This window comes from Nesoenas mayeri, assembly GCF_963082525.1.
Source record: "Nesoenas mayeri genome assembly, chromosome: 2".
Taxonomy (NCBI): domain Eukaryota; kingdom Metazoa; phylum Chordata; class Aves; order Columbiformes; family Columbidae; genus Nesoenas; species Nesoenas mayeri.
Window position 1 is genome coordinate 96,785,387 of NC_137543.1, and position 26,472 is coordinate 96,811,858.

At 48.7% G+C, this 26,472-nt stretch overlaps 4 long non-coding RNA genes across 5 annotated transcripts in view; 2 read left to right on the top strand and 2 right to left on the bottom strand.

Moving 5' to 3' along the window:
• Nucleotides 1–17,487, top strand: part of LOC308037395 — a 293,259-nt gene extending 275,772 nt beyond the window's left edge. The window contains exons 1-3 of one of the 2 annotated variants that reach the window (XR_013921793.1): nucleotides 7,880–8,004; nucleotides 8,394–9,054; nucleotides 17,066–17,487. This is a non-coding gene — a long non-coding RNA (uncharacterized lncRNA). Of the gene's footprint in view, nucleotides 1–7,879; nucleotides 8,005–8,393; nucleotides 9,055–17,065 lie in introns of those variants that run through there. The other variant, XR_013921792.1, reaches the window with a different exon arrangement.
• Nucleotides 1–26,472, bottom strand: part of LOC308037397 — a 90,696-nt gene that overhangs the window by 17,611 nt on the left and 46,613 nt on the right. The window lies entirely within an intron of this gene.
• Nucleotides 17,565–19,141, bottom strand: LOC308037840. The gene is made up of 4 exons (XR_013921856.1): nucleotides 18,896–19,141; nucleotides 18,672–18,785; nucleotides 18,430–18,540; nucleotides 17,565–18,228 (listed from the first exon to the last, which is right to left on the bottom strand). It is a non-coding gene; the product is annotated as an uncharacterized lncRNA (long non-coding RNA).
• Nucleotides 19,215–24,418, top strand: LOC308037396. Its single transcript, XR_013921794.1, has 3 exons — nucleotides 19,215–19,654; nucleotides 20,781–20,999; nucleotides 24,304–24,418. It is a non-coding gene; the product is annotated as an uncharacterized lncRNA (long non-coding RNA).

Below are 26,472 nucleotides of genomic sequence, written 5' to 3' on the forward strand. Positions count from 1 at the left end.
TTCCTGACCCCAGTGCTGGCGATCGGCTGTTCCCTGAGCATGTGAGCCAGACCTGGCTCCTTGTCCCACAGGCTGCTCACGCCTCCCAGGACCTGCCCAAAACCTAGCCTGTCCTATGCTATCCTCCCTTGAGCTGGAGCAATCTCCCGGACTTCCGAGAGTGCCCAAATGCTTCTGAGCGGATGGACCTTGGGAGCAAGAATCCTTCCTGCGCCTGGTGGGACACCAGTGGGTGTTCCAAGGACAGAAGAAATTCCCTTGGTCTCTCCACTGCTATCCAGCTCAAAAGGATTTCCATCCATGAGCTGAGCTTGGAAGGTGGCAGCAGATCACCTTGCAGTGGAGAACCTCCAGCAGCCTCATGCAAGCTCTTCCTCCCTCAGCCCCTGCCCTGTGGTTCCAGCAGCTCCTCAAGTGCTTCCTCCGGGATGTGTTGGGGCTGCCCCCGGGCCAGCTCTGGCACTGGACACGGGACCCGGCTGCTCCTTTTGATCCTGCTCGGGGCATTGTGAGTGCTGCGTTGCCGGGTGCTGGCATTGTGACACGGGGGTGACAGAGCCACGCGTGTGCCCCGCCCACCCCAACCCCGCCCAGCACCCTTGAGAGGAAGCCTTTGGGGTGCTGGCCCCAAATCAGTCCCTGTCGTCTACAGGACAGGGGAGTAATCAACCTAACCGTGTCCCTTTTTTGCCAAAACACAGTGTGGATTTGTTGCCAGTCCAGCCTTACTTCCAGTACTTCTTCCTAAAGCTCTGTTACGATTTCCTGACCAAACCTGGGAAGAAGAAACAAAATGCCAGAGATGAGAATTACTGAATGCAACAAGAAGACACAACAGAGGTGACGCAGGAAACAGCAAGAGGGGAAGGAGAGGAGGAGCAGAGGACATGTAAGCAATCAAGACCCTTGAATCTCACCCCATCAGAGGTATGATAGAAGGGATCCCAAAGACCAGGCTCTGAATAAAAAGCATACCTCGTAAGCTTCTGTCTCCAGGTCTCTAATTTGCTCCTCAGCCTCAGGTCTGCTCTGACAGTAGGCCACATTTCTCTGCCTCATTTCAGCATCTGGATGCTTCAGAAGAAATGTGGGAGCTGCTGCAATAGCCTTTGCAAGGTTATGAGCCTAAAGAGGGATGGGAAAATAGGAAGGGGGGGAAAACGGTTAATGGGGGAAATAAAAAATCAAAGTTACCCGTTTTGGTCAACAAATTTTCCTGCAGCTTCTAGATTCCCAGCTTACTTGTACTGAAGCCACGGGCTCGGTACATACAATTGTACGCTAGATCTGATGCAATTCTTCTCAGTTTTACTAACGGATGCATAATGAGGAGGGTTTTTTTGATGTTAGAATCTATTATTGCTGCAGATAGCATAGATGATGACTTGAAGTTAACAGAAGAGCATTTTTCCCCTCCACTTGCCCTGTTCATAAGGCTGACAAGGCAGAAGCATATACTGTTGCTCCTGTGTGGGATTAATCTCACAGCAATTACTGAGGCCAACCTGTGACTGCTGACCAGGAGCCATCACTGCCCGTGTTTACATGGCGTTCATGTCACTTCTTGGCCCAGCAGCACACAAGACAATATTCCAATAACGTATCTGCCTGATGGTTTTACAGAGTTCGAGACAACGGCAGGGACTTGTGTGCAATCTGCTGCAATAGCTTTTGGAAGGTCGTGAGCCTAAACAGGGGTGGGAAGAAGAGGAAGAGGTGGAGAGACTAAGGAGCATTAGGGGGAGTGAAGAAGAAATTGACTGGTGGAGTCAAAACAGTTTGTTTTGAGCAAGGTTGTGCAACAGGAGATGGCAAAGCCTTGTCCCTCCTGCCATAAGGCAGCTAGAGCAGATCTAATTGATGGGGGGGAATGGCAACAGGTCCCTGATCGGAGAGGTAAAACAACCTTCTCTCGAACCCCTTCACCACCCTTGGTGCCCTTAATAAATAGATATGAGGCCCTGGACCCTGAAAATCAGGCAGAGGACAGCCAAGAAGATCCACCTGGAGAGCCCCCTCATCTGCAAAAAGGATTACAACTGCAGCTGTAAGAAGACAAAAAAAAAAGAAGAGTGGTAGTAGTTGGCGACTCCCTTCTGAGGGGAACAGAGGGCCCTACATGTCGCCCAGACCCATCCCACAGGGAGATGTGCTGCCTTCCTGGGGCCAGGGTGAGGGACATTAAGAGAAGACTTCTGGAGCTAATTCAGCCCTCAGACTACTATCCCCTGTTAGTAGTCCAAGCTGGCAGCGAGGACATCAACAGAAGAAGTACCAAGATAATTAAAAAGGACTTTAAAGCGCTGGGTTGGTCAGTTAATGGGATGGGAGCACAAGTGATATTTGCCTCAGTTCCTGTGCTATCTGGGATGGAGGAGGAGCTAAATAAAGAGAGGAGTAGAAAAGCCCATCTCATCAACAGGTGGCTTAAGGATTGGTGTCACCGTCAAAATTTTGGGTTTTTTGACCATGGGGCAAACTCCATGGTACCTAGTCTCCTCAAATCAGATGGGCTTCATCCTGCTAGGGAGAGCAAGAGGACTATAGCCCATAAGTGGGCAGGGCTGATCAGGAGGGCTTTAAACTAGGTTTGAAGGGGGAAGGGATTGAAACTGGGCTCTCCAAAGATCAGCCTAAGGAAGGAAAGCCCGAATTAAGAGTGAAATCAGCAGCCCACTTGAAGTGCATGTACACTAATGCATGCAGTATGGGCAACAAACAAGAGGAGCTGGAAGCCATCGTGCAGCAGGAAAGCTATGACATAGTTGCCATCACAGAAACATGGTGGGATGTCTCATATGACTAGAGTGCTGCTATGTGTGGCTACAAGCTCTTCAAAAAAGATAGGCAGGGCAGAAGAGGTGGCGGGGTGGCTTTGTATGTTAGAGAGTCACTCGACTCTGTTAAACTTGAGGTCAGCAGTGACAAAGTTGAGTGCCCGTGGACCAGAATCAGAGGGCAGTTCAACAAGGCTGACATCCTCGTGGGTGTCTGTTATAGACCGCCCAACCAGGACGATGAAGGAGATGAATTATTCTACAAGCAGCTGGCAGATGTCTCAAAATCGATGGCCCTTGTTCTTGTGGGTGACTTTAACCTGCCGGATATCTGCTGGGAGCTCAATACTGCACAGAAGAGGCAGTCTAGGAAGTTCCTAGAGTGTATAGAGGACAATTTCCTTCATCAGCTGGTAAATGAGCCTACCAGGGGCAAGACCCCGCTAGACCTACTGTTTACAAACAGAGAAGGGCTGGTGGGAGATGTAGTGGTTGGAGGCCGCCTGGGGCATAGCGACCGTGAAATAATAGAATTTTCAATACCCAGAGATACAAGGAGAACCATTAACAAAACCTCTACGCTGGACTTCCGGAGGGCAGATGTTTGCCTATTCAGAAGTCTAGTTCAGAGCATACCCTGGGAAACAATGCTTAAAAACAAGGGGGCCCAGGAGGGTTGGACATGCTTCAAGCAGGAGGTTTTGAGTGCACAGGAACAGGCTATACCAGTGTGCCGAAAGGCTAGCCGGCGGGGAAGACAACCGGCTTGGCTAAACAGGGAGATTCTGAATGAAATCAGAAATAAAAAGAGACTTTACCGACTGTGGAATAAAAGGGCTGGCTACTTATGAAGAATTTATGGAAAGAGCTAGATCATGCAGAAAAAAAATCAGGGAAACAAAAGTGCAACTTGAAGTTAATTTGGCCAATTCTGTCAGGGATAATAAAAGGTCCTTCTTCAAATATGTTAATAACAAAAGGAGGGGCAAGGAAAACCTCCATTCTCTGTTGGACTTTGAGGGAAATACAGTTAACAAAGATGAGGAGAAAGCTGAGGTACTTAATGCCTACTTTGCCTCAGTTTTTACCAGTAAGACAGGTGGCCCTCAGGACAACTCATTTCTGGAGGTGGTTGACAGAGATAGGAAGCCAAATAGGCCCCTTGTATTCTAGGAGGAAATAGTTGGTGATTTACTGAGCCATCTGGATCCTCACAAGTCTATGGGACCAGATGGGATCCATCCTAGGGTGATGAGGGAGCTAGCAGAAGAACTTGCCAAGCCGCTCTCCATCATCTTCCAACAGTCCTGGCTCACTGGGGAGGTCCCGTATGATTGGAAATTGGCCAATGTTACCCCAGTCCACAAAAAGGGCTGCAAAGCTGGCCCTGGCAACTACAGGCCTGTCAGCCTGACCTCGGTGCCTGGCAGGGTTATGGAGCAGATCATCCTGAATGGAATCACACAGCACCTTCAGGATGGACAAGGGATCAGACCCAGCCAGCATGGGTTTAGGAGGGGCAGGTCCTGTCTGACCAACCTGATCTCCTTTTATGATCAGGTGACTCACCTGGTGCATGAGGGGAAAGCCGTGGATGTGGTCTAGCTGGACTTCAGCAAGGCCTTCGACACTGTCTCCCATAATATACTCCTGCAAAAGCTGGTAGCCCGTGGCTTGGACAAGTGCGCTCTACGCTGAGTTAAGAACTGGCTGGAGGGCCGGGCCCAGAGAGTGCTGGTGAATGGGGCTGCATCCAGCTGGCGGCCAGTCACTAGTGGTGTCCCCAGGGGTCAGTGTTGGGTCCAGTCCTGTTTAACATCTTTATTGACGATTTAGATGAGGGGATTGAGACCATCATCAGCAAATTTGCTGATGACACCAAGTTGGGAGGGAGTGTCGACCTGCTGGAAGGCAGGAGGGCTCTGCAGAGGGATCTGGATAGGCTGGAAAAATGGGCTGATTCCAATGGGATGAAGTTCAACAGTGCCAAGTGCCGAGTGCTGCACTTCGGTCACAACAACCCCCTGCAGCGCTACAGGCTGGGCGCAGAGTGGCTGGAGAGCAGTCAGACAGAAAGCGATCTGGGGGTACTAATTGACAGGAAGCTCAACATGAGCCATCAGTGTGCCCAGGTGGCCAAGAAGGCCAATGGTATCCTGTCCTGTATCAAAAATAGCGTGGTCAGCAGGACAAGGGCAGTGATCCTTCCCCTGTACTCTGCATTGGTGAGGCCACACCTGGAGTACTGTGTTCAGTTCTGGGCCCCTCAGTTCAGGGAAGACATTGAAGTGCTGGAGCGGGTCCAGAGAAGAGCAACACGACTGGTGAAGGGACTTGAACATAAGACCTATGGGAACAGGCTGAGGGAGCTGGGGTTGTTTAGTCTGGAGAAGAGGAGGCTTAGAGGTGACCTCATCACTCTCTATAACTACCTGAAGGGAAGTTCTAGCCAGCTGGGAATTGGTCTCTTCTCCCAGGCAGTCAGCAATAGGACAAGGGGGCATGGGCTTAAACTCTGCCAGGGGAAATTTAGGCTGGATATTAGAAAGAAATTCTTTACAGAGGGAGTGGTCAGGCATTGGAACGGCCTGCCCAGGGAGGTGGTGGACTCGCCGTTCCTGGAGGTTTTTAAACTGAGATTGGACATGGCACTTAGTGCCATGATCTAGTAAACGGACTAGAGTTGGACCAAAGGTTGGACTCGGTGACCTCTGAGGTCTTTTCCAACCCAGTCGATTCTGTGATTCTGTGATTCTGGAAAGGGGAAAGAAAAAGTTAAGTGGGAAAAAAAATCCACGTTTCCCACTTTCTGTCAACAAACTTTCCTGCAGCCTCTATATTCCCCAGCTGACATCTAGGGAAGCCACGGTCTCAGCAGATACAATGTTACACTAGAACTGATCCAAATCTTTCCTGTTTTTTTACTAGATGCATCACTAGGAGCATGTTTCTGTCAATGTTAAAATCTATTATTGTAGCAGATCGCATCATGATTGTAAGTTCAAAAGACGACTTTTTCTCCCTTCCTCTCGTACTGCATTTCTGTTATTTACAGAGGGAGAGAGAAAGAAAAAAGTCTGAAGTATTTGTAAAATGTTAAGAAACTTTTCCTTTTTCCAGGCAAGGTGCAGGTCCCACGGTGTCCTTTGGTCTCCGACGTTCTCCAGTGGCGTCCTGTGGTTTCCAGCGGTGTTCTTCAGTCTCCCACGGTCTCCTGCAATCTCCGGCGGTCCCCAGCGGGCTTCTGTGTGGATGCATTTCTAGTTGTTATTGTCTATATGTACATAGTTTTCTAAACTATATTGTCCATAGACACATCTCTAGGGAGAAGGAGAGAGAAAACAAAAGTCTTAATTATTTGCTGAAATATGAAAACCTTTTTCCTTTTTAAACCAAGACACAGAGCCAATGGTGTCCTGTGGTTTCTAGCGGTGTCCTTCTGTCTCCTGCAGTCTCCTGTGGGGTTCTGTGGGCTTCTGTGTGCACACATTTATCGATTTAATTTTCTATATTTACATGTCTATGGGACGAGGAGCAGGAACAGAGGTAACATAGGACCCATCTCAAGTTTGTTTCCACAACTCTCTCCAAGTACAGGATGTTTTGGAAAGATGGACCCAACTGGAAATCATTCTGCCTTTGAAATTGGGACCATGTTTTTGAAAGACCCTGTAGTATTGCTTGAGACACATCCCCTGGTCCCTCTGCTTCCAAATTTGCATGAAGCCTTGTATCAAGTCCCAAGCTCCATTCAATAGAGTCTGGTTAGGCACTGGCAAAAACAGTGTTAGTCCTATACCATGTATGAATAAAAATGTGTCCCACACCATTTTCCCCTTGTAAAAGAAAGGAAAACTAATATCCAAGAAATCCCCAAACGTATTAAGATGACCAACCATACATCAGTAAAAAGAAATCAATAATTCAATACAGAACACGGATAGTCAACCGAAAACGAAGAGACAATCCACCAGCTGCTGATCCAGTGCTCTTTCCCGCGCTGTACTCTTTGCATTTCATTAGTGGCTTCGTGGTTGTTCCTGTCACCTGCCTGCGCTGACTGGCACAGTCACTGTCACTGCCCCAGCTGGCACTTCATCCCCCTCTGCTGCAGGGTGACACACCAGCCCTGCAGCTCCGCAGCGAGTCAAGCCCAGCGTTGCATCTCCCTGCCCTGGTCACGGCGAAGGGCTCCTGTGCCCAGCCCAGCAGGGCAGCGGCATCAGGGGGTTGCAAAGGTTGCATTTCACTCCAGGAGCCGACAGCCGAGTTGTTCGGAGTGACCCGGGAAGTCGGCTCGTTTGAGAGCCCAGCCTGCAGCCCCAGGACAGCAGCAGCTGTCCCTCCTCTGAGAGGTGGGGGCGTTTCTGGAGGGAGCGTCACCCTCCGAGGCAGAGGACAGAGCTTCTGAAGGCGCGGTTCTTCTGGACTCTGACCCGCCACAGAATGTGCAATGGCTGTACAAGTGGAAATACCGATTTTCTTTAGTGCTGTAGTGTTAAGAATGCAAAACGTGTTTGAAGAGACAGTGCTTTTTTGGCTCCAAGCCAATTCTACGGATGTTCGAGCGCTTCCAGAAATCCTTCTTGCAACAACCTTCTTGTGAGTTAATGAGAAGAGTCTCCACCGGCCACTCCACGCACAAGAAAAAGCCCGATGGAAGGGTGGGGTGGCACATCGGGGCCACCGGGCTGTCGGCAGCGGTTGGAGCGGCGGCAGCTGCAGGAGGCTGCCCGGCTGGAGAAGAAGGGACAGGGGGCGGGAAGAGTTTTTCCTCCAGCTCTCTCTCGGGAGCAGCCAAACCGCGCGACTCCCACTCGTTCCCGCGTTTACCGGCACACGGGGCGGGGCCGAGGAGCGACGGCTCTGCCATCCGCCCGTCGGGGCTGCTGGGTCGGTCTTTGCGGGAGGCGGTAGCGATGGGTCGGGTGTGTGTCCAGCACGGCGGCCAAGGCGAGCACCAGCCCCTCTCAGCTGCTGCTGCCGCTGCTGCTGCCGCTCGGGAACCGGCGCCGCGACGCTTCCGCGCTCTCCCGGTGCCCGGGCGGGGCTGCGCTGGGGTCCGTCTTGTGCCCGGCGGGCGGGCGGGGAGGGCGAGGCCGCTTGTGGGCACGCGTGGGTGGCGCGGCCGGCGCCGCCGCTTGGCGGGCAGCTGGAGCGGGTGTGCCCGCCGGGTCCGGCGGTGTCGGCCGGTACGGGAAAATCCCGCAGAAGATGGGTCACACTTGTGAGTATTATTTCTGCTTGTTGGTGCTGTTTAATCTTTTGTTTGCTGAGGGGAAACTTGCTGTTGGGTCTGTGAGCAAAACGTGTTTGTGTTTTTGGAATATTTGCCAGCTGAGTAGTTTCTCCCTTCGACTTCATCTCTAGGGGGTGATGGGTTCAGGGCAGCCATGCCCTTCTACCCCCTCCCGTCTCCCCCCTTCCTTCCCCCCCTTCCACCTTCACTCCCCGTCTCCCCCCTCCCCCGCTTACGCCTCTCCCCGTCTCCCCCCCTCCTGTAATAGATATGGTCAAGGTTGTTGAACAAATCGAGTAGGGTTCAATCATATTATGCATATCGTTGTAAGAAATAATTACGCTTGTGCAAGTTTCATTATATTTTGTAAAAAATAGTAGTTAGGCCAATGGCCGGATGCTGGGCCCCAACCAAGCCAACGGCCGGATGCCAGACCCCAACCAAGCCAATGGCCGGATGCCGGACCCCAACCAAGCCAATGGCCGGATGGTGCAACAGATAACAGAGTGCCCGAATGGTGTAACAGATAACAGAGCGCCCAGATGGTACAACAGATAACAGAACTCCAGAGGCACAAACACCAAGCGACACCCAGCAACATCTTTCACCGTCGACTAGCCAACCAGGAGCTAACTCGTCAGGGTGTCCCAGTGCGTGAACAAGTGTATAACATATATAAGCACATATGAAAAGTTGAGTTGTGTGCCGTGGCGGAACTGAGCTTCCCTCGGTCACCCAGCGCTGTTTTGCCTAATTACTGCTTGCTTTAAATTTGCTTAATCAATAAAATTAATTAATTGGCTCAAAGACTTGTCTTCATTTATAACAAATTTTGGTGCCGTGACTCGGATTAAGGATTTCTCGGAGGGACTTCTAAACTTCAGGGAGGCGCCCCGTCCCAGTTTCAGACGGCCCTGGAGTTGACGAAGGATCGCCCCGAAACCTTAACCTCCGAACCCTAAATTCAGGTAATTAGGCAAAAGAATTAAGCCCCGTAAAACTTTGTGCACGAAGAACCGGACGAAGACCCCAGGGAGGGTAAGTATAGAAAGCGATTCCGTTCGGTTGGGGTGGGTTTCCTGGAGTGTGCTTGAACGAGACGCCCCCCCCCCGTTTTGGGGAGGAAGCGAAGCGAGTGTGGACTCTGCCGTAAGGCAGGGCGGGACTCTCTAGTAGTGCGGTTCTCATTGTCCGCGAGGGCGTGAGCCACGAACGAGAGGTGCGTGTGTGTGTGTGAAAGAAGGCACTCCGGAAGATGGGACAGAGGAAGAGCAAGCCCTCTGATTTCATGGGGAAGGGACCCAAGGAGAGGTTACCAGATATTCCCCGAGATTCCCCATTGGGCCTTATGCTCAAGAATTGGGAAGGTGCGTCTTGCACACGAAACAAAAGTAAGGAGAAGATGGTTTATTATTGCATGCATGTCTGGGGAAACCAGCAGATTAGATCAGATCATTTATTTTGGCCAATTTTTGGGTCGTATGAGAATTGGATTTGTCAGGCCCTAAATCTTTATGTAAATGATAAGGAGCCCTTTAATCCTGAGGAGAGCGAGTATGCGCGTTGTTGGCTATCTTCTGCTACTAGTGCTGGGATTTTCGCCTTAGGTGAAAAGAAATCTGGCCGCAAAAAGAGGGCCCCTGAGGAACCTCCACCCCCTCCTCCTCCCTATGATCCCCCGCCAGTAGTAAATCCAAGACCCCCCTCTCCCCCTATGCCTTCGGCTCCTGAGGAGGATTCCGATTCTTCGGGGTCAGTTAGAGGGACCCGAAGACTCACGAGGAGTCAAGCTAGACAGCAAACAACATCAGGAACAGGACAACAAGCATCATCAGAAACAGGGCTATACCCATTACGAGAAATAGCGATGGGAGGTCCACAACCCGGGGTGGGATTTGTGTCAGTGCCTCTAAACTCGGGGGATGTAAGAGAATTTAAGAAGGAAATGGGGAGTTTGTTAGAGGATCCCTTAGGAGTTTCGGAAAGGATAGACCAGTTTCTAGGACCTAACCTATATACCTGGGATGAACTGCAAGCTATTTTAGGGATACTATTTACTGCGGAAGAGCGGGAGATGATTCGGAGGGCTGGGATGAGAGTCTGGGACCAACAACACCAACAAGGGCCGGGTGCTGACATTAAGTGGCCCCAGCAGCGCCCTAATTGGGATAATCAAAACCCGGAACACAGGGGCCATATGGGAGATCTCCGCACTATAATCGTACAAGGGATTAAGGAATCGGTCCCTCGAGGGCAGAACATAAATAAAGCCTTTAATGAACAACAAAAGAAAGATGAGACTCCCACAGAATGGCTAGAAAGATTAAGAAAGAGCTTGCAGCTTTACTCCGGGATAGACCCTATGACACCGGTTGGGCAAGCTCTTTTAAAAACTCAGTTTGTGGCGAAGTCATGGCCGGATATTAGAAAGAAGTTAGAAAAATGGGAAGATTGGCAAGAGAAAGGGTTAGACGAGTTGCTAAGGGAAGCGCAGAAGGTTTATGTGAGAAGGGAGGAAGAGACCCAGAGGAGACAAGCTAAAATTTTGGTAGCGGCAGTTCGAGAAGGACAGAGGACAGCTCCACAGAAGGGAGGGCCACCGCGCATAGGTTGGAACGGGCCACCTCAGGGAAGTCAAGTCGGACCGCAGGATTTGAGAGAAATAGAATGTTTTTACTGCCAGAGGAAGGGACATATGCGTAGGAATTGTAGGAAACGTATGCAGGATGAAAAGATGTATCACGCGGAGTAGGGGTGTCAGGGGCTCTATCTGCTGGGGACTTCTAAAACAACAGAGCCCTTGATAAAATTGAAGTTAGGTCCTCAGCGTCAGGAAATAGAATTCCTGGTGGATTCGGGGCAGAAAGATCTACCATCCAAACTGTGCCCCGGGGATGTACCCCCTCCTTGGAGAAAATACAAGTAATAGGAGCAAAAGGAGAACCCTTTTTTGTACCCATAATTAAAGGAGTTGAAATAGAATCCCCATCCCGGATAGGGGTAGGGTCCTTTTTATTAGTACCTGAGGCCGAATATAACCTATTAGGAAGAGATTTAATCATAAAATTGGGAATTAGTTTAGAAGGAAAAGATCAAGAATTGAAGGTGAAACTGTATGTTTTAACAGCCGAAGATGAAGATAAAATTAGTTCAGAAGTATGGTACACTCCTGAGTCGGTAGGGAAGTTAGAAATTCCACCGATTACAGTGACAATAATGGATCCGGGAGTACCGATACGTGTTAAACAATACCCTATATCACAGGATGGGAGACATGGGCTGCAACCTGTAATTGATCGATTATTACAACAGGGACTGCTAGAACCATGCATGTCACCCCATAATACCCCCATATTACCCGTGAAGAAATCAGATGGGTCCTATCGTTTAGTGCAAGACCTCCGTGAAGTAAATAAAAGAACGATAACTAGATTTCCGGTAGTGGCCAACCCTTATAACCTATTAAGCCAAGTGTCCCCAGAATTAACCTGGTATAGTGTAATAGACCTAAAGGATGCCTTCTGGGCTTGTCCCTTGAGGGAAGAGTGTCGTGATTATTTTGCCTTTGAGTGGGAGAACCCTGATACCCATCGGAAACAACAACTTAGATGGACAGTTCTTCCACAAGGATTTACTGAATCACCAAACCTTTTTGGACAGGCCCTGGAACAAGTCTTGGAAGACTTTGAACTGGAACCTGGGGTAGTTTTGGTACAATATGTAGATGATCTATTAATAGCTGGAAAAAGCCAAGATAGTGTGCGAAGCACCAGCATTAGGTTATTAAATTTCTTGAGCCTAAAGGGTTTAAAGGTATCAAAATCTAAACTGCAATTTACTGAGGAAGAAGTGAAATATCTAGGGCACTGGCTGAGTAAAGGGACTAAGAAGCTAGATCCAGAGCGAGTAAACGCTATTTTGTCCCTCCAGCCTCCCAAGAATAAAAGGCAAGTGCGACAACTTTTAGGTCTTTTTGGCTACTGTAGACAGTGGATTGAAAATTACAGCAACAAGGTTAAGTTCTTATATCAGAAGCTAGTGGGGGAAGGCCTGATGAAATGGAGTACAGAGGATGACGAGCAATTAGAAAACTTAAAAACTGATTTAGTAAATGCTCCAGTACTGAGTCTGGTGGATACCCGGAGGCCTTTCTATCTATTTGTTAACACAGAGGGTGGCACGGCCTTCGGGGTCCTAACGCAAGAATGGGCAAGTAAAAAGAAACCCGTAGGATATTATTCCAAATTATTAGATCCAGTTAGTCGCGGCTGGCCTACCTGTTTACAGGCCATAGTTGCTACTGCTCTCTTAGTCGAGGAAGTCGGGAAAATAACTATGGGAGGAGAATTAAAGGTATACACACCTCATAATATAAGAGGGGTATTACAGCAGAAAGCTGACAAATGGATTACGGATGCTAGGTTACTGAAATATGAAGGAATTCTATTGCACTCTCCTAAGTTAGAGCTTGAAACCACTAATTTACAGAATCCAGCCCAATTTTTGTATGGGGAACCGAGTGAATCTCCTTCCCATGATTGTATCAGGGTAATAGAACATCAAACTAAGATAAGGGAGGATTTAGAGGAAGAGGAGTTGTTATGTGGAGAAAAATTGTTTGTAGATGGATCATCACGGGTAGTGGACGGGAAAAGGAAGTCAGGATACGCTATAATAGATGGGAACAGTTGGACAATCAAAGAATCGGGTCCCCTTAACATAAGTTGGTCGGCACAAGCCTGCGAACTATTCGCAGTATTGAGGGCATTACAGCTGTTAAAAGATAAGAGAGGAACAATATTTACGGATTCTAAATATGCATTTGGGGTAGTTCACACATTCGGAAAAATTTGGGAAGAGAGGGGCCTAATGAATTCTCAAGGTAAAGGATTAATACATGAGACCTTAATAAAGCAAACTTTGGAGGCATTAAGAGGGCCCAAACAAATTGCGGTAGTTTATGTAAAGGGCCATCGAAAGGGAACCTCCACGCAGATAAGAGGGAACAATTTAGCAGACGAGGAAGCTAAGAAAGCTGCCTTACTAATAATAAAAGCAGTCGAACAGGATCCTGTACAAACTAAGTATGCTATGAGATTTACAAATCAGGAAAAGGAAAAATTGGAGCAAATGGGAGTAGTTGAACGAGAAGGAAAGTGGTGGCTACCTGACGAGAGGGAAATGCTCCCAAAAGGAGTAGCTTGGCGAGTCTTGAGAGAGTTTCATAGACAAACCCATTGGGGAGTACAGGCTCTGGTAGATCAATTCGCTAATAAATATATGGCCTTGGGAGTGTATGATCTAGCAAAAAGAATCGTTGGAGAATGTTTAACATGTCAAAAGATAAATAAACAGCGCCTTAGGGAAAGAGTCCCTGGGGGGAGGCAACTAGCCAAGAAGCCATTCGAAAGGATTCAGGTAGACTTTACAGAGTTATCGAAGGTAGGTAGATATAAGTATCTCCTAGTTTTGGTTGATCACCTAACTCACTTTGTCGAAGCCTTTCCGGTAGCTCGGGCCACTGCAAGGACGGTAGTAAAAATATTATTAGAGCATATCATACCTAGATATGGGATCATGTCGGTTATCGATTCGGACAGAGGGCCCCATTTTACTTCCAAAATAATTAGAGAAACGTTAGAAGCTCTGGGAACCAAATGGGAGTATCACACTCCTTGGCACCCCCAGAGTTCAGGGAAAGTTGAAAGAATGAACGGAGAAATTAAAAAGCACCTAACCAAATTAATGATAGAGACCAAAATGAGCTGGGTGAAGTGCCTCCCCTTAGCCCTCTTGAACATAAGGACACAACTGAGGGCTGATACAGGACTTTCCTCCTTTGAAATGTTATATGGAGTGCCCTATGATTTGGAGAAACCAATAGAACACCCTAAAGTGGAAGAAAAGATGTTACAAGAATACCTTATAGAGCTCATGAAAAGGAGGCAAGAACTGTTAAAGCGAGGCCTGGTGGTTCAAAGACCACCTTTAGATATAGCAATACATAGTATTAAACCAGGAGATCAAGTACTCATAAAAACATGGAAGGAATCATCGTTAACCCCTCGCTGGGAGGGACCTTTCCTTGTTTTACTCACCACAGATACCGCAGTCCGCACCGCGGAAAGAGGTTGGACACACGCTAGTCGAGTAAAAGGTCCTATTCTGCACACAGACTGGGAAGTCGCCGGGAAACCGGATGAGTTGAAGCTAACCTTCAAGAGGAAACAGACACGTGACGCATAGCCCTGGATACCAGGCTTTTTATGGACAATTGTAAGGAATTATAGAAGTCACACATCGCATGTCCTGTATGTAAGCAATGCAATCCGTGGGTATGTCGCGTGTGTAACGGGTGCGGGATACAGCAGTGGAAAAAGTTTCCTTATGTTGAACGATGGTGTAATGAGTGTTGGGAAAAAAAAAAAAAACCTTAAATATCATTAGGATATTAATAATCACTGGACGAGAACATAGCACGGATCCTAGTTACCAATACTGTAGAAGAGATTGGTACAAAACTGTTGCACAATTAGAGGAAGAACTTATAGTTAGGGATATAGAGTGTAATAAAACTATTCAGGTACCCTCTGTTTGGACTGTAAGTCCAAACATTTGGGAAATAACCACGAGAAAGTGTAAGAAGCGTTTTGGTAAGAAAAGATACAGGAAGTGTTCAAAAACCTGTGAGGATTCGGGACAGTGGCCAAAACCTTGCATTCGAAAATAGCCCTATTGGGGCCGGTTTCCCGGCGACTTCCCAGTCTGTGTGCAGAATAGGACCTTTTACTCGACTAGCGTGTGTCCAACCTCTTTCCGCGGTGAGGTTGAGTATTAGGAAGTGGGTTGTGGCAGAACAAGAAGAGAATTCAGGAGGCAGTTCCCTGAAGACTACAACTGCTGCCAAGAAGATAACTTACCCGGCTACTCTGAAGCAACAGAGTAGGCCCAGGGCAAGGCAGAGGGGTATCCTTGTGGGGATTGGCAAGTGCCTCCGAAAACTTCTAAAATAAAGCAGCTCCATTAAGCAGAACAACCCTCAACAAAATGAACCTCCACTGGCTGATTTTCAGCCAACTAAGGGCTGGGTCGCTCTCCCTAATCTTCCTTACCTTACCGGTAATAATAGCAATAAACCAAGGCAGTTCCCATCAACCTTTTAAATGGACCCTCTATCGATGGGAGGACCAAACGATAATACAACAACAAACCACATCAGGGTCACCCTCTTTTACTCCAACCTTATGCCAATTAGTTGAGGTTAGGCCATGCCTTAACGAAATGGGGTTTTATATGTGCCCTAGCACAGGGCCCTCATTTTGTAATACCCCAGGACACTATTATTGCGCTTACTGGGGGTGTGAAACAATTGCCTCAAATTGGCAGGTTCCTCAGGCCAATGTGGATAAGTTTTTAAAGGTTGAATGGGGACCTCCAGGATGCATTGCCCCTACGGGACTCGGGGGCGGGATGCAATTAGCTCGCCGTGGGAGACTAGAACCCGAGGGCAGCTGTAAATACATAGCCATGAACATAACAAATCCTGAACATAATGGATGGCTTGTTGGAAAAACCTGGGGAATGCGGTATTATCAGCCGGGAGATGACAGAGGAGGCATGTTTATCATAAAGAAGGAAGAAGTTAAACCGACCTTTCGAGCAATAGGTCCCAATCCAGTAGTAAAGTCCACCTCCCCGCTAGGTAGGGAAACAAAGACAGTAGAAAAAGAGAATATAATAGTAAGAGAGGAAACTGTCACTGAAGCCTTGAAATCTCTGAATACTGAAGCCTCAGAATCTTTGAATCCTCTGTGGGAAATTATCCGGGCTACTTATCAAACCCTAAACTATACTCAACCCAACCTAACCAATGGTTGCTGGTTGTGTTATAATGTTAATCCACCTTTTTATGAAGCTATAGGGGATAATCGTCTGTATACCACAAGCAAGGAGTCTGCGCCTATTCAGTGTCTTTGGGAAAAGCAGAAAAGAGGGATAACTATGCTACATGTAACTGGGATAGGGACTTGTATAGGTAAAGTACCAAATTCCAAGAGGTCACTTTGTGGTAATATCATATCGAGATTTAAGGAAACCACAGGATATATTATTCCCCCGAATGGAACAAAGTGGATATGTTCCAGGACGGGACTTACTCCATGTGTGTCTTTAAAGGTGTTTAACAGTTCACGAGAGTATTGCATGTCAGTTACCATTATTCCAAGGATATTATATCATCAAGAAGATGTGATGTATGATATTTGGGATACAGGGCTCCATCGTACCAAGCGAGAACCCATTACAGCTATTACTATAGCCACATTGCTAGGGTTAGGGGTAGCCGGAGCAGGAACAGGGATAGCTTCACTTGTTCAACAAAATCAAGGATTCAGTTCCTTGAAGACTGCGATAGATGAGGACCTAGAGAGAATTGAAAACTCCATAACCGCCTTAGAGAGATCTCTAACCTCACTATCTGAAGTAGTGCTACAAAACAGGAGAGGGATGGATCTCCTTTTCTTACAGCAAGGGGGATTATGCGCAGCCTTGAAGGAAGAGTGTTGTTTTTATGCAGATCACACAGGGGTAGTCCGGGACTCGATGGCAAAATTAAGGGAGAGACTGGAACAGAGAAAAAGGGAAAGAGAAGCTGCAAAGGGGTGGTACGAGTCTTGGTTTACTCAGTCCCCGTGGCTAACTACATTGCTATCCACAATAGCTAGACCCTTGATAATATTATTACTTACCCTAACCTTTGGACCCTGTATCCTAAATCGACTTATTGGACTAGTTAAAAGCCGTGTAGAGCAGGTACACCTTATGCTGCTACAAAGATATGTTACTGATGGAGAAGCTGAAACGATCTTACTAGCCCAAGAAGCGGTAACTCGATTTGATCAACAAATAGATGCTCGAGAGGAAAGGGGGGAATTTGAATAGATATGGTCAAGGTTGTTGAACAAATCGAGTAGGGTTCAATCATATTATGCATATCGTTGTAAGAAATAATTACGCTTGTGCAAGTTTCATTATATTTTGTAAAAAATAGTAGTTAGGCCAATGGCCGGATGCCGGGCCCCAACCAAGCCAACGGCCGGATGCCAGACCCCAACCAAGCCAATGGCCGGATGCCGGACCCCAACCAAGCCAATGGCCGGATGGTGCAACAGATAACAGAGTGCCCGAATGGTGTAACAGATAACAGAGCGCCCAGATGGTACAACAGATAACAGAACTCCAGAGGCACAAACACCAAGCGACACCCAGCAACATCTTTCACCGTCGACTAGCCAACCAGGAGCTAACTCGTCAGGGTGTCCCAGTGCGTGAACAAGTGTATAACATATATAAGCACATATGAAAAGTTGAGTTGTGTGCCGTGGCGGAACTGAGCTTCCCTCGGTCACCCAGCGCTGTTTTGCCTAATTACTGCTTGCTTTAAATTTGCTTAATCAATAAAATTAATTAATTGGCTCAAAGACTTGTCTTCATTTATAACACTCCCGTCTCCCAAACACTTCCAAGGACACAAAACACAAGGGATACAAGCCTTTATTTTAATTTTATTTTAGCTTCTTGAAGCTTGAAGGCTGGTTAGTTGGTTGCACTTCTTTAAGCCTGGTTTAGCTGAGCTGTTCTATGCTGGTTTGGGTAGGCTGTTCTAGCTAAGTTTAGAGCCACCTCGTGGAGCAGCAGGCGCCCAGCCCAAATGGCCCAAAGAAGCCGTGGCAAGGGGCCGTGCTCAGCGCTGCAGAGGAAGGCAAAAAACCCCCAGAGACGCTTGCTGTCCCACGTGGGGGGAAAAAAAGCCTTCCTCCCCCCAGCTGCAGGGCACGAGAGGCCATCTTCCTGGTGCTTGAGCAGCAGGCAGGAACCGAGCCAAAAGGGCCCAGAGGAGCTCTGCAAAGCGGTCATGCTCAATGCTGCAGAGGAAGGCAAAAAACCCCCGGGGACCAGTGCCAATCTGCCTCGGGGGAAGAAATTCCTTCCCGACCCCAGTGCCGGCGATCGGCTGTTCCCTGAGCATGTGAGCCAGACCTGGCTCCTTGTCCCACAGGCTGCTCACGCCCCTCAGGACCTGCCCAAGCCCTAGCCTATCCTACCCTATCCTACCTTGAGCTCGAGCCATCTCCCGGACTGCTGAGAGCGCCCAAATGCCTCTGACCTTCGAAAAATCCTTCCAGCAGTCCTGTCAGGAATTCCTAACCAAACCTGGGAAAAAGAAACAAAATGCCAGAGATGAGAATTACTGAATGCAACAAGACGACACAAGAGAGATGATGGAGGAAAACAGCAAGAGGGGAGGGAGACGAGGAGCAGAGAACACATAAGTCAAGGAAACCCTTGCATCTCACCCAATCAGAGGAGTAAGAGAAGGGTTCCCAAAGACCAGGCTCTGAAGAAAAAGCATACCTCGTAAGCTGTTGTCTCCAAGTCTCCAAACTTTTCCTTTTTTTGAGGCAAGGTGCAGGTCCCACCGTGTCCTACGGTGTCCTTCGGTCTCTGGCGGTCTCCACTGGGCTTCTGTGCACACACACATACATACATCTAGCTTTTACTTTCTAGATCTTCATATTTCTATTAACTCTATAGTCTGCATACAGGGAGAAGGAGAGAGAAAGAAGAAGTCTGAATGGTTTGTGCAATGTGAAAACCTTTTCCCTTGAAGGCAAGCTCCAGCTCCAGCGCTGTCCTCGGGTGTCCTGGTGTCTCTGGCGCTGTCCCCCGGTGTGTGGTGGCTCCTAAGGACTCCTCCCGGTGCTCTGGGGCTGCCGAGCAGAAGATGGCAGCGACTCTCCTCGCCTCTTGCCCAGGCCCCAGCGCAGAGGAGATGCCCCGGCATGAGGGCCGGGGGTGCGGGCTGGGAAGCCGGGCTCACCTGTGGCTGCAGAGCGGCTGCTGGTCCGGCCCATCCCCCGGAGGTGGCTAGTGGCGGCTGCGGGGGCGGCGCCGCTTGTGGCCAGGCGCCTGTTTGGGGGCTCTGGGAGAGCCCCCGGCCGTCCTGCGGCGCTTCGGGCACCACGGCGCCGGAGCCGGTCCGGCCATGCTGGTGCTGGGCCCCTGCAGCCCCGCCTGAGGCGGATCCACCTCCATCGCCTCCTCCTCCTGCCGAGGCGGATCCACCTCCATGGGCTCCGCCTCTTCCCGGGGTGGGTCAATCTCCATTGGCTCCTCTTGCCTGTGGGCGGTGCTGCTGCTCCCGGCCCGCAGCCGCCGTTTGGGCGGCGGAGCCATCCCGGGGGGTCCCTGAGCCTCCTCTCGCTGCTTCGCGTCGATCCGGCGCTGTCGTCCGCGGCCTCTTCTCTGCGAGCGATGGCGCAGCTGGCACAGCTGTGCTCCAACTGCCATCACAGAGGCTCGCGGCGTCCCCAACGGACGCTGCGGTGGCCGGCATGGCGGCCCCCAGGGCCACGAGGCCCCGTTTGGACACTGTGTTTGACCAGCACGACAAACGCGGTCGTTGTGTTGCAGAATTCTGCTCTGCTAAGGGATTCTGATATTTCTTTAGTGCTGTAGTGTTAAGAATGCCAAACGTGTTTCAAGAGACAGCGCTTTTTTGGCTCCAAGCCACTTCTGTGGATGTTCAAGCGTTTCCAGAAATCCTTCTTGCAACAACCCTCTTGTGAGTTACAGACTTGTGAGTATTATTTCTGCTTCTTGTTGCTGTTCAATCTTTTGTTTGCTGAGGGAGAACTTGCTGTAAGATCTGTGGGCAAGACGTGTTTGTGGTTTTGGAATATTTGCCAGCTGAGTGGTGTCTCCCTTGGACTTCATCTCTAGGGGTGATGGGCTCAGGGCAGCCGTGCCAGAGAGTAGCAGTTGCACGATTGATGCTTGTAATCGGGTTCCTAATTGGGAGCCTTTTTTTCGCGTGGGTTGTGTGTTGAACTGCTCAGTAGTGAGTTTGGTTTGACGTTTCCTGAAGGTCTAGGCAAAGATTAAAAAAAGGAGTGGACTTAAAGAGAAGAATGTATTATTTTGTCATGCCATGTTGCTGTTTGAAACCTGTGTTGATTGATTATGGGTGATATTCAAGAAGTTGCCGAGACTTAGAGGGCAAATCTTGCTGTGCTGAGCAGAAGAGTGCAATGGATCTGTTTGGTTGCCAGGCAGCTTTCTTGACCCATGTGGCCAGTTTATCAAGATTGCACTGCACGCCTGAGAGAGTGAGAGAGATCCCCTCCCTCCCTAAATAATTCCCATGACGCTAATGGGATGAAATACTTGTATCGGTCAGCCTGGATGTCAGTCCAGCTCTGCCCCATCTCTGCCCCCCTTCCTCGATACGTCACATCTGTGGGCAGAGCAGTGAGAATGTCCTTGGCTCTCAGACCAGAGCAACCAAAAACATTAGCTCTGTGCTGGGGTGTTATCTCGTGTTCTCAAACTAATTCCAAATAATGACTGTGCGAGCTGTGAAAAAGAAAGGTTTCTAACTCCATGAAGAAAATGAGTTCACTTTCAGTCAAACCCACACAATTTCAGGTATGGAGCCCTCAGGGCTCTGTCAGGGCTTTCTTTTCTCTTCTCCCTTCCCTTCCCTTCCCTGCCCTGCCCTGCCCTGCCCTGCCCTGCCCTTCCCCTCTCCCTCTCCCTTCCTTCATTCTCCCCTCACTCTTCCCTAAAACCCACTTTCCAGCACACAAAACGCAATGGATACAAGTGTTTCTATTTTATTTTATTTGATTATTTTAATTTACTTCATTTTGTGTTTTGTCATGTTCTGTTATTCCATGTCATTTTCGTTTCTCACTCTTTTTCAGAGCCAATGCTCACAATCCTTAACACAAGCCCACGTGTAGCCAGGAGCAGGCTGATGCATTCTTCCGTTTAGCTTGAACAAACAGCCCTCGCAGGCTGGCAAAGGCAAGTCCCAGAGCTGCAGAGAGCAGCAGCAGCAATAGAGGCCAAGCTTTGCCTGGTTCCTGAAGAGGGAGAACCTTGAGAATGAGGCGCGGGACTGACCATGCACGAAAGAAGAGGTATGTGGTACTGTGGGAGCTTTTCCAAAGCATCACGTGTAGCGATGACAAGCAGGTGTTTTGCCTTGCGCACCTTGTTTTGCTGCTGTGCTTCTTGGGCAGGATGCACGAGAAGCGCTCTGGTCCCTGCCAGGCGCTGGTGTTGCCCGCAGGGAGAGCTGCCGAGTGGCAGCTGCGAATCCTTCCTGTTCCTGACAGGACACCAGTGGCTGCTCCACAGCACTGGGTCCCCATGCAACATCTCTGCATGCTGTTTCCTACATCTACCTTCTTGGTCTGTAACTTGTTTGGGTTTTGCCTGTTTCTTTCTACCTTCTTTGGTGTTCTGCTTTTGTTGTTGATGTTGTTTCTATTGTTGTTTTGGTTTTGTTGGGTTTTTCTAGGTTGGTTTCATCTGGTTGGTTTAGGTCAGTTTCTAGGAGTTGGTTTTGGTAGGCTTTTTGAGACTGGTTGTTTGACACCGTATTACGTTGTTGGTAGGTTGTGTGTTCGTAGGTCACTGAAGGCTGGTTGTTTTAGGTTAAGGTCTGTGAAGTTTGGTATAGGTTGTCAGTCTTTGATTGCTTGCTTCAGGTTTGCTGGTTTAGCTTGGTTTCGGTTGGTTAGTTTAGGTGGGTGGGTTTAGGTTGTGTGATGTGATTTTCTTACCGCTGATCTATGTTGTTTAGCTTCGGAGGTTTCTTTTTCTTGGTTTTGCTGAGTTCATTGGTTGGTGCTGTCTTCTGACGATTTTGTAGCACTGGTTGTGTTAGTTTGGTTTCGGTTTCTGGTTTTAGTAGCTTGGTTCAGTTTGTTGAGGTCGTTTGAGGTTGATTTGAGGCAGGTTCTTTGAAGGTGATTGTGAGAGGCTGTTTGCTGAAGGCTGGTGGGTGCAGGTTGCTTGATGTAGGTGATTTTTGGTTGAAGGTGTCTTCCGTTGGTTGTTGTAGGTGGCGTATCTGAAGCTGTTTTCGTTGAGGCCATTTTCAGTAGTTTGGTTTAGGTTTGTTTAGATGACTTTAAGTTGGTTGGTTGGTTGTTTATTTTAGGTTGTTTCTTTTCAGTAAGCAGTTTAGGTGGGTTGGTGGGTGTCTGTGTTTTCAGGTAGGTTGGTTTAGGCAGGTTTGGTTTACATTGTTTAGGTTGCTTGGAGGGTTTCTGTTGAGGTTGGCTCAGGTTGTTTGGTTTAGGTTGGTTTAGTTACTTTTTGGTAGGTTGTTTTAGGCAGTGTTATTTACGTTGCATGTTTTGAATACGGGTTCCTTCAGGTTGGGGTGGTTTAGATTGGTTGTTGAGGGTGCTTTAGGTGCTTTGGTTAGATTGACATTGTGTTTTGTTGGTTTTAGGTTGTGTCTGGATGATTTGGATGTGACCGCAATCTGGCTGGGACATGTGTCCCCCCACTAATCACCAGGCTGGATTGGGCTGTTTCTGCTGTCTCAGCAGATGTCCCCTTCCTCCTTCCCTGCTCCACGTGTTTCCCTGCCTTGCTCAGAGAGGACGACCTTCCCCGCTAGAGGCGAACCATTGCTAGGTCAAGGGGATCCGGTAGCTGCGCTGTGCTCGAGAACCTCCAAACAAGCTCAGGGTCCATTAGTAGGAGAACCTGGGGTAGTCAAGCTTCCAAGAGTGCAGACACATCCAAGTGAGACACTGCATGGGGTAGGGTGGCTGGTGGTTGGAGTTTTGTTGTTGAGGTTTTTTAGGGTGTTTTAGCTTCGTTGTTGACATTTACTTGATTTAGATTGGTTTTTAGCTTGGTGATTGCAGGCTGGTTTCAGTGGTTCTATTTAGCTTTGGGTTGTTTGCTTTAGGTCATTTTGGTCAGGTTATGTCATTTGGTTTCATATGTTTGAGGTTGGTTTAGATGGGTTGTTATCGGTAGTTTTATCCTTTATCAGATTGTTTTGAAGTTGTTTGAGGTTGTTCAATGGTTGTTTTAGCTTAAGATTGGTTGGTGTCGGTTTGGTTACAGGTTGCTTAAGATTGGCTGAGAAATGCTGGTTTCTGTAGTTTTAGATTGTTTTAGGAAGGATTTTTTAGATCATTTGGTTTGGGTAGGTTTGTTTTAGGGTGTTTAGGTTGGTTTCTTTTGTTTGGTTTAGGTTGGTTTAGGTAATTTGTTGTAGATTGTTTAAGGTTCTGTTTAGGTTGTTGGTGGCTGATTGAAGTTTTTTAAGGCAGACTATCTAGGTTGTTTAAGGTTGGTTTAGGTGAATTGTTCTATGCTGATTTAGGTAGACTGTTCTAGCTAAGTTTGGGGCCACCTCGTGGAGCAGCAGGCGCCCAGCCCAAATGGCCCAAAGAAGCCGTGGCAAGGGGCCGTGCTCAATGCTGCAGAGGAAGGCAAAAAACCCCCGGAGACGCTTGCTGTCCCACGTGGGGGGAAAAAAAGCCTTCCTCCCCCCAGCTGCAGGGCACAAGAGGCCATCTTCCTGGTGCTTGAGCAGCAGGCAGGAACCGAGCCAAAAGGGCCCAGAGAAGCTCTGCAAAGTGGTCGTGCTCAATGCTGCAGAGGAAGGCAAAAAACCCCCGGGGACTAGTGCCAATCTGCCCCGGGGGAAAAAATTCCTTCCTGACCCCAGTGCTGGCGATTGGCTGTTCCCTGAGCATGTGAGCCAGACCTGGCTCCTTGTCCCACAGGCTGCTCACGCCTCCCAGGACCTGCCCAAGCCCTAGCCTGTCCTATGCTATCCTCCCTTGAGCTGGAGCCATCTCCCGGACTTCCGAGAGTGCCCAAATGCCTCTGAGCTGATGGACCTTAGGAGCAAGAATCCTTCCTGTGCCTGGTGGGACACCAGTGGGTGTTCCAAGCACAGAAGAAATTCCCTTGGTCTCTCCACTGCTATCCAGCTCAAAAGGATTTCCATCCATGAGCTGAGCTTGGAAGGTGGCGGCAGATCACCTTGCAATGGAGAACCTCCAGCAGCCTCATGCAAGCTCTTCCTCCCTCAGCCCCTGCCCTGTGGTTCCAGCAGCTCCTCAAGTGCTTCCTCCGGGATGTGTTGGGGCTGCCCCCGGGCCAGCTCTGGCACTGGACACGGGACCCGGCTGCTCCTTTTGATCCTACTCGGGGCATTGTGAGTGCTGCGTTGCCAGGTGCTGGCATTGTGACATGGGGGTGACAGAGCCACGCGTGTGCAGCCCCGCCCACCCCAACCCCGCCCAGCACCCTTGGGAGGAAGCCTTTGGGGTGCTGGCCCCAAATCAGTCCCTGTCGTCTACAGGACAGGGGAGTAATCAACCTAACCGTGTCCCTTTTTTGCCAAAACACAGTGTGGATTTGTTGCCAGTCCAGCCTTACTTCCAGTACTTCTTCCTACAGCCCTGTTACGATTTCCTGACCAAACCTGGGAAGAAGAAACAAAATGCCAGAGATGAGAATTACTGAATGCAACAAGAAGGCACAACAGAGGTGACGCAGGAAACAGCAAGAGGGGAAGGAGAGGAGGAGCAGAGGACATGTAAGCAAACAAGACCCTTGAATCTCACCCCATCAGAGGTATGATAGAAGGGATCCCAAAGACCAGGCTCTGAATAAAAAGCATACCTCGTAAGCTTCTGTCTCCGGGTCTCTAATTTGCTCCTCAGCCTCAGGTCTGCTCTGACAGTAGGCCACATTTCTCTGCCTCATTTCAGCATCTGGATGCTTCAGAAGAAATGTGGGAACTGTTGCAAAAGCCTTTACAAGGTTATGAGCCTAAACAGGGATGGGAAAATAGGAAGGGGGGAAAGGGTTAATGGGGGAAAAAAAAAAATCAAAGTTTACCCGTTTTGGTCAACAAATTTTCCTGCAGCTTCTAGATTCCCAGCTTACTTGTACTGAAGCCACGGTCTCGGCAGATACAATTGTACACTAGATCTGATACAATTCTTCTCAGTTTTACTAACAGATGCATAATGAGGATTTTTTTTTTGATGTTAGAATCTATTATTGCTGCAGATAGCATAGACGGTGACTTGAAGTTAACAGAAGAGCATTTTTCCCCTCCACTTGCCCTGTTCATGAAGCTGACAAGGCAGAAGCATATACTGTTGCTCCTGTGTGGGATTAATCTCACAGCAATTACTGAGGCCAACCTGTGACTGCCGACCAGGAGCCATCACTGCCCGTGTTTACATGGCGTTTGTGTCACTTCCTGGCTCGGCAGCACACAAGACAATATTCCAATAACGTATCTGCCTGATGGTGTTACAGAGTTCGAGCCAACGGCAGGGACTTGTGTGCGATCTGCCGCAATAGCTTTTGGAAGGTCGTGAGCCTAAACAGGGTTGGGAAGAAGAGGAAAGGGGAAAGAAAAAGTTAACTGGGAAAAAAAATCCAAGTTTCCCACTTTCGGTCAACAAACTTTCCTGCAGCCTCTATGGTCCCCAGCTGACATCTAGGGAAGCCACAGTCTCAGCAGATACTATGTTACACTAGAACTGATCCAAATCTTTCCTGTTTTTTTATTAGGTGCATCACTAGGAGCATGTTTCTTTTAATGTTAAAAGCTGTTATTGTAGCAGATCACATCATAGTGATTGTACATTCAGAAAAAGACTTTTTCTCCCTTCCTCCCGTACTGCATTTCTATTATTTACAGAGGGAGAGAGACAGAAAAAGTCTGAAGGATTTGTAAAATTTGCTGAGACTTAGAGGGCAAATCTTGATGTGGAAGGACCATTCAGCCAGCCAGCCACAGTCCAGGAGGTTCCTCCAGTGCATTGATGATATCTTCATCATGCAGATGGTGGAGGAGCCGACTAGGAGAGGTGCACTGCTGGATCTCATCCTCACTAACAAGGAGGGGCTGGTCGAAGCAGTAAAGGTTGAGGGCTGCCTGGGTTGCAGTGACCACGAGATGGTGGAGTTCAGCAACTTGTGTGGCAGGAACAGAATAGAAAGTAGAATTGCAAGCCTGAACTTTAGCAGGGCTAACTTTGGCCTTTTCAAGCAATTGCTGGGGGAAATCCCATGGGCAAGACTGCTTGAGGAAAAGGGGCCCAAGAGAGCTGGATTGCATTCAGTGATTGCTTCATCCACACTCATGATCAGAGCATCCCCACACGTAGGAAGTCAAGGAAGGGAGCCAGGAGGCCTGCGTGGTTGAATAGGGATCTGTTGGGTATGCTCAAGCAGAAGAGGAGAGTTCACAGGTCATGGAAGCAGGGGCTGGCCCCTTGGGAGGAATATAAGGCTGCTGTTAGAGGATGTAGGAAGGCAGCTAGGATAGCCAAGGCCTCCTTAGAATTACAGCTGGCGAGAGGCGTCAAGGACAGCAAAAAGAACTTTTTCAAATACATAGCAGATAAAACTAATACCAGAGGCAATGTAGGCCCACTGATGAACGGCGTGGGTGCCATGGTGGCAGAAGATACAGAGAAGGCAGAATTACTGAATGCCTTCTTTGTCTCTGTCTACTCTGCCAGAGGCTGTCCTGGGGAGCCCTGTACCCCTGAGACCCTGGATGAAGCCACGTCAATGGAGGAGTTTGCTTTAGTCGATGAGGAC